This window comes from Bufo bufo, chromosome 10 (assembly GCF_905171765.1).
Source record: "Bufo bufo chromosome 10, aBufBuf1.1, whole genome shotgun sequence".
In the NCBI taxonomy this organism is placed as follows: Eukaryota; Metazoa; Chordata; class Amphibia; order Anura; family Bufonidae; genus Bufo; species Bufo bufo.
Genome location: NC_053398.1, coordinates 22175991 through 22184185, shown reverse-complemented (window position 1 = coordinate 22184185; position 8195 = coordinate 22175991).

Below are 8195 nucleotides of genomic sequence, written 5' to 3'. Positions count from 1 at the left end.
CCCAAAATTGGGTTGGTTTTCTGGGGTGAGTTTTATCAATGTCACCAGACTGATTCCCTAGGTGATTGCTTTGCAGGGGTCTTCTTTTACACACACACGGTGACTTATAGGCCTGTCAGGACCCAGTCAACCCGGTTAACCACATTTCTTGAAAGGGTTTTCCTATCTTGTAAATTGATAGGATAGGCCATTACTTTATTATCAGTGGGGTCTGACTTCTGCGCCCCCCACCCTACTCATCCTGAGAATGAAGGGGCCACAGGCTGATCTAATGCTCTCCCCCTTCTCGGTCATCTGCTGAGCAGGGAACTGCAGCAATACCCCATTTGAGTGACTGGTGCCAGCTGCAGTTCCCTGCACAGATGAGTGGCCAAAAGCACCACAACAATAAACCCGCCCCGCGGCCCCTTTATTCTCAGGATCAGTGAGGGTCCCAGAGGCCACACTCCTAGCAGTATGCCATCACTTTATACGATGTGGATAACCCTTAAAAGGGTGCCCATCATTTATCATGCTTCTGTCCCTTGTTTTAGCGATTGGTGGGGAGATCTAATTTGAAGCTGTTGGAGAGCAAGGGGCCTATATATTGCCACATGACGGTGCACTGCCATCCATGTGTCACGTCCATAAGTGCAACAATTGAAACTGCCCATACAAATGAGGCAAAGATTGGCTGTAATGTGCCCAATTGATCATATGTTAAATGATTCGAGTGTCCCCCTTTCCATCAGCATGCCAAAGGTGCCGATTTAGAAGGTGCCTTTTTACTTAGATGTAGTGAAAAAACGTACAAAGCACAAATGCTGTAGGTGCTGACCGATTGCTGCATAGACTTATAACTGCAGACACAAAGGGTCAAAGGACGAAACCTAGTCGATTCACCAATTTTGAAGGAATTTGCATAAACTCTTAATGCAATGATTTTCTGACTTTTGTTGAAATTGTTCTATAGTCGGCACTTGTGAAGGTGTGCACATATGTGAAATCTAAAAATGTTGTACCCTTTACAGAGTCCTAAGGTGCCTCTGCTGTTGCGCCGCTACGTGGAGCAGCAGCGCAGGCGCGAGATGCCTGGCGCTGTTGGTGAAGGAGCACGGGGGAGCCTCTTGAGCGACGGGGACAGCCCTTCTATGCTCAAGAACTCTGTTAAGCCTCATGCAGACGTCTGAGGAACATGGTCCGTGAGATACCGGACTGGAATTGCAGGAGCGCACGGCTTCATTGGTTGCTATGACGCCATGCGCTCCTGCGATTCCAGTCCGGTATCTCACGGACCGCGTTCCTCGGACGTCTGCATGAGGCTTTAAAAGAACGGGATCGATTCATACAAATAAATTTGCTCATCTAGTTCTCTGCTCAGGACGATGTTATCTGGGAGAATTTCCCACTGCACACACGAAATGTTGACCCTGCCACCCCAAAAGCGGCGAGAACCCAGCAGTGCAGTTTTATTTGTAAATGAAAGTCTGTGGGAATTATTAAATGAAGTACAAGGATGCTTTTTTTTGTAGTGACATTTTTTGATACTTACTGGTATTTTTAGTTTTTATTTTTAACATGCTCCGAGTGACATTTTCCACAAATTATCTAATCTTCTTGTCCCATGACCTTACTTTTCCAAGCAAAAAAAAAAATAATGTGGCTGTGTTTTTTGCATTTTTCATTTTTACATTTTTTAAACCATTGTCTTTTTTTCATACTGCTCTGCATAGGGAGTGAGATTAGTTGGATACTTACTTTTCTATAGAAAATGGATGGCTTGCACATAAAAATAACATGCTAGTTGGGCAAAAAATGCAGCACAAGTCATGCTTTTTGTTATCCTCCCCCCCCCCCCCCTAATTTTTTTTTTTTTTTTTTTTTTTTATACACGCAAAATACATAGTTTGGCACCACTGTTATACTATACCGTTTTTTCTAGAACCTCCATGGAGCCTTTTTGCCATAAAATCTCATGTGATAGTCGTCTGACTTTCCTCCTATACTGGGAACCCATTTTACTGAAAAAGTGCAGTGTGCCCATAACCTTAGTTCCTTTTTGTTTTAATAAAATTGAAAAAACAAAAACAAAACTTCCCTGTGTGAATAAGGTCCTGTAGTTCTGCAGATAAGAATAGGCAGAGAGAAAACAAAGCTAAGAACATCTTAGAAATGTCAGCCTTCATACCGGGCGAGTACAGCTGGATGGACAGGAGATTTGGCAGGATGTAAAAGGTCATGTTGTCTATTTAGAGCTTGTTCCTATGAAAAGGACCTCGGAGTAATTTGTCTATTTCTCCAACTTTTTGTCTAAAGCAAATAGCATTGTGCTGATCTGAATACACTGAACTCGCATGCACCCGGCGGGCACACGTGTCTTATTACTTTCTACCTGGCTGTGTAATGCCAGTTGTCATTTTCTTGGATTTACCATGGATTACAAGACTCGTTTTCTTGTTCTGCAACCCCACAGCTGGACTGCGACTTATTAATAATCTCTGTGCGTTTCCAATGCCAACGTACTAGATAGCATGCCATATATAGGGGGAAAAGTAATCTGAAAGCATCAAAAATGAACCTCTTTACAATAGACAGCAGCAAAAGGGAAAGGGGTTTAAATAAAAATTAGGTTGCATAAATCAAACTTGTGGGGTGATGTCTGCCACCCTAGCAGGACATGAGGGAGGGTATTATACATAATATCAAATATTTAATTAATATATTTTTAATATAATTTGGAGCAGGATTCCCAAGTCAAAACCTGACAGGACTCCTAGGAGGGACAGTGAGAGTCATGACCCCTCCCACACAGGATGATTGACAGCTCTCCCTGTATCAGTACGTACACAGAAGACTCATCCTATGAGTGGTTATTTGGGACTCTGTTTTTCCTAGGAGTCCTTTCGGAATTTAAAGGGAACCTGTCACCGGGATTGTGTGTATAGAGCTGAGGACATGGGTTGCTAGATGTCCGCTAGCACATCTGCAATACCCAGTCCCCATAGCTCTGTGTGCTTTTATTGTGTTAAAAAAAACGATTTGATACATATGCAAATTACCCTGAGATGAGTCCTGTCCCTGACTCATCTCACATACAGGACTCATCTCAGGTTCATTTCCATATGTATCAAATCGTTTTTTTTACCCAATAAAAGCACACAGAGCTATGGGGACTGGGTATTGCGGATTTGCTAGCGGCCATCTAGCAACCCATGTCCTCAGCTCTATACCCAAAATCCCAGTGACAGGTTCCCTTTAATCTGCTTTTACTACGAAATCTTGCTCCAAATTATATACACCTCAGCTTCTCTTCCACTCTCAGATAGGGCCGCAGAAATCCCGGTTCTCTGTAAGGTTGCATAATATAAGGCAGCTTTCTGCCTCTAGCATCTCTGTTCGGCTGCATTAAAGGGAACCTGTAATCAGGATTTAGGTCCCCAAACTGCCACCAACCTGTTATCCAGGACGGTGGCACCTTCACAATGATGATCTATATTATGAGCGTTACGGCTGAAGTCTGATTGCGGTCTTTCTATACGTGTAAGGAGTTATGGGGGGGGGGGGCAGCTCCTTGGAAGAGTTACGCCAGCCAGTCCCACTCTTGACTCCTTAATTGTGACCAAGGCGTCTGAGTGGTCATTTACAGGGAGTGCTGTGCTCCCAGTGACCAAATGGCCCGCCCTTAAGGCCACCTGCACACGTTGTGGAATACGTATAGTTTTTCTGTGCTGTTTCCTACGCATAAAAATATCACCAGCAAAATATATGAGATTACACAAATCTCCTGTACACTTTGCTAAGAAGCAGTCTTCCATTTAGAAGTGGCGGTGGATCCTAAAGCCGGCCTAGAAAATGGTAATAGAGATGGCCGTCCCCTTCCCCACCCACGCCATGTCCACTTTTTTAGAACTGGCGTGAGCGGGGGAAAGTTTCACACTGCTGCGCAAAGAACCTTTTGCAGCGTTAAAGTCCCCTGGGGGGACTAAAAATGTAGAGCAAAAGTGTTTTGTTTTTAAAGTATAAAAAAACTATGAAAAAAGCGATAAATAACATCCAACAAAAACCAGGCATGCTCAACCTGCAGCTGTTGCAAAACTACAACTCCCATCATCCCTGGACAGCTATCAGCCTACAGAAGGGCATGGTGGGAGTTGTAGTTTTACAACAGCTGGAGGGCCGCAGGTTGAGCATCCCTGCCATAAACCAATGGTGTAATTGCATCTTTTCCAATTCCGCCCCATTTTTTATTTTGTTTTCCCGCTTCCTAATACATTGTATGCAATATTCAACGGTCCCACAAAAAACAAACAAAAAACCCTCATTTGGCTACACTGAAGAAAAAAAAAAAGTTGAGAACTGAAATGCAGAGGGAGAAAAATATACTGGTGTTTGAAGGGATATTCCTATCTCAGACACTGATGGCATAGCGCTAGGATATGCTATCACTGTCAGACAGATAGGGGACCCACCTCTGGAACCTGCTCCTATCCCTAGAATAGGCTCCCCGAATTGACAGAAAGAAGCTGCACAGCCACCCTCCATTAACTGCTTGTGGGGGTTCAGAAAATAGCCACGCGCTACCTCGGCTATTTCCCATAGCAGTAAATGGAGAGATGCCCATGCATGCGCAGTGTGCTCTCCATTCACAGCTATGGGACTTCCCAAAATAGCTGAGCCAGCGCTCGCTTAGTTATTTTCAGAACTCCCATAGCAGTGAATGGAGAGCACATTGCGCCTGTGCGGCGTGCTCTCCTTCACTATAGGGTCCCTGTTCTGAAGATAGGTGCAGGTCCCACCTCTCTGACATTGACGGCATATCCTAGCAATATGGCATCAATGTCTCAGATGAGAATACCTCTTTAAAGGGGTTATCTCATCTCAGACAATGGGCGAACGTTGCTAGGATATTCCCCCATTGTCTTATAGGTGCGGGTCCCACCTACCGGTATATCGAGAACAGAGCCCCGAAAGTGCCCCTCCGTTCCTTTCAATGGGGCCGCCAAAAATGGCCGAGCGCTGGTTCAGCTATTTCCAACGGGCTCATAGAAAGTGAATGGGAGCGGTGGCCGGACCGGAGTCTTCCAGCCACCACTTTGCCGGGCTCCGTTCTCAGTGCAGTTCACAGCGGTGGGACCCACACCTGTAAGACAACAATGGGGGCATATCCTAGCGCTATGCCCCCATTGTCTGAGATGAGAAAACTCCTTTATATGCCCCCATTGTCTGATAGGTGGGACCCGCACCTACACTGAGAACGGAGCGGGGAAAGGTGGTGGTGGGCGCAGTGCGTATGAGCAGCCGCCCTCCGTTCATTTCTATCGGGCCATCGAAAATAGCACTGGCTTGGCTATCCCCGCTCTGTTCTCTGCATAGGTGCGGATCCCAGAGGTCCCTAGCGATATGCCCCCATTGTCTGTGATGGGACAGCCCCTCTAAGGGTAAAATTACCTGGGTAACTAGGGGGTTAATAAGCCCTTATGAGTTATGCGCCAACTTTATTTGCTTGAGGCATAAATTCATAAATCTACAAACTAAAAAAAAAGTTAACATTTTTACCTACCGTAGGAAATGGAGCGGTCAAATACGACCTATTTTTATTTGATTTCTGTAAAATATACGGTTATAGATTCGCACCTGACACATTGCGCTGCTCCTGTTCCTTTCTGACTCGTGGCTTATTACAGTTGATCCCTGCCTTCCCAAGGTGCACATTTTTATTTCTTATGTAGTGACAAGTTGTCACCGTTAAAAAAATAAATAAATATGTCAGATGAAATGGTGACGCCCCCTGTAGCTAAAAGCAAATCTGTCAATGTTCCAATCTCCTCAATATACCCCATCGGGCCCCTCAGCCCCGGAGCGACACCTGGAGCTGCTGCAAAAAATTCCCATTGGCTGAGACATTGAATGCATCAGCAGGGGGTGATAATGATTAATGAGGACGTGTCTTATTCTATGTGCCTGCATTTCCCTAATAGCAGACAGCCCCGTGGTATACGTCTACACTGTAACGGAGCGTAGGTAAGGCATAATCATATTTTGGATTGCACCGTGACGTATGCAGAATATGATATCTATTCTTATGCAAGTAAGTGAGGTGGTAGCTAATAGCAAGACATATAGGGTGACATATAGAGCGTCTGTCAATGCTTGAAGGGGTTGTCCCACAAAAATATTCTACAATTTTCAAACCACCACCTGAATCTGAGCAGTTTTGTAATTGAATGTATTTAAAAATTTAGTATAGCCAATGAGTTATTGAGTAAAATGTATTTTTGTAGCGCCACCTGCCATTTGTTATTACTTACTGTGGTGGTCGCACATGCTCAGTTCTATTTTTCAGCTGCCAACAGCTGTATCTTCTGTTAGATTTTACGACAGTTGGGGCTCATGCACAGGACCGCAAAAAATACGGATGACATCCGTGTGCATTTTCCGTATTTTGCGGAACTGAACAGCTGGCCCTTCATAGAACAGTACTATCCTTATCTGTAATGCGGGCAATAATAGGACAAGTTCTATTTTTTTGCTAAACGGAAATATGGACATATACGGAAACGGAGTGCACACAGAGTAACTTCAGTTTTTTTTGCCAGACCTGTTAAGTAAAAAGGTTCCGCTTACGGTACGCCAAAAAAAAAAAACGGAACAGACATGGAAAGAAAATACGTTTGTGTGCATGAGCCCTTAAAGGGCGGGAGCTGCAGCTGAAAAGACACCTCTCCGAGCTGTGATAGGAAGAGAGCTGCAACAGAAAAGACCCCCCCCCCCCCCCCCAGAGCGGAGATATGGAGAGAGCTGCAGCAGAAAGGACACACCCCTGAGCTGCCAGCTTGAAATAAGTCTAGCAGAGCAATGAATGGGGAGATCTTTGGATTCATGTAAGGTACAGGGCTGGTTCTAGCTGTGGTAGAAAGAGGTTGTCATGTGTTATATGATGTCTGATTTTCTTTTTTTTTTATAAATCATGTAATAACCCCTTTTAATAGGTCCTCCACCTAAGGGAATCAGATAAATAATGCAACGAAGGATATAGCATCTCCATTGTCAGCACGATGCAATTCCTGCTATGAGGTGAGCGGATGAGTCCTGATAGTCTTGTTGTCGGGATAAACCACCTAACAACATAGTGGCCCCTATGTGTAAAAATGCCCCCCATAGTGGCCTCCATCTGTAATAATGCCCCCCCATAGTTGCCCTCATCTGTAATAATCCCCCCATTAGTGGCCCCATCTGTAATAATGCACCCCATAGTTGCCCCCATCTGTAATAATCCCCCCATTAGTGGCCCCATCTTTAATAATGCACCCCATAGTTGCCCCCATCTGTAATAATTCCCCCATTAGTGGCCCCCAGATTTAATGTTTCGTTTTAGCAAAAAATAAAAAGATCTCATCCACTTAAGCTGTCGCTCCTCTCTTTATCGAAAAGGACCTGGGCTCAGCTTGATGACGTCAACGCGCACTCCCAGCATGAGCACGTGGTGACGTCATCACGCTGAGCGCATCTCCTTTTCAATGGAGAGGAGTGACTGCCTCTGCACGTGCAAGTAGATTAGGTGAGTATTTTTATTTTTTTAACCCCTAAAAGGCCGCATTGTCCTAGTGTACCCATTTTTAACAGCCGTTAGACAGATGCACTTCTGTCTAAGCGGCCGTTTTAAACGGTCCCATTGATTTCATTGGGGTCCGTTAGGACAGGTCCTATTTTTTGACGGCCGCTATTCACTGGCTGTTAAAAAAAACGACCACCTTTCACTGGTGCTAAAAATGGCCGTGTGACGGCCGCTACTTAAACTCTTTAAAGGGGTATTCTGATTAGATTAAGTTAGATCAGTGGGGGTCCTACCGCTGGAACCCTGACAGATCATAAGAACGGGGGTCCCGTACCCCCTGCAGCCCGCCTGAAATAAACGGAGAAGCTGGTTGGGAATGCAAGCATTAATTCCTATGGGAGTTCCGAAGATAGGGGAGCACTGTACTTGGCTATCTCCGGAGCTCCCATAGAAATGAATGGAGCGGCCATGCGCATGTGCGACCGACCACTCCGCTCTTTTCAGGGGGGCTGCTTTACTCTAATACTTCCTGAAGACTGTAATAATATGTAACATTTCTCTGGCAACTGACTCCCATTTATTGCAGCTGCATAAAGCAGACACATCCTGCCGTACTGTCTATCTATACAAACAATAAAGGAAGGGTGTGACTCCAATATGG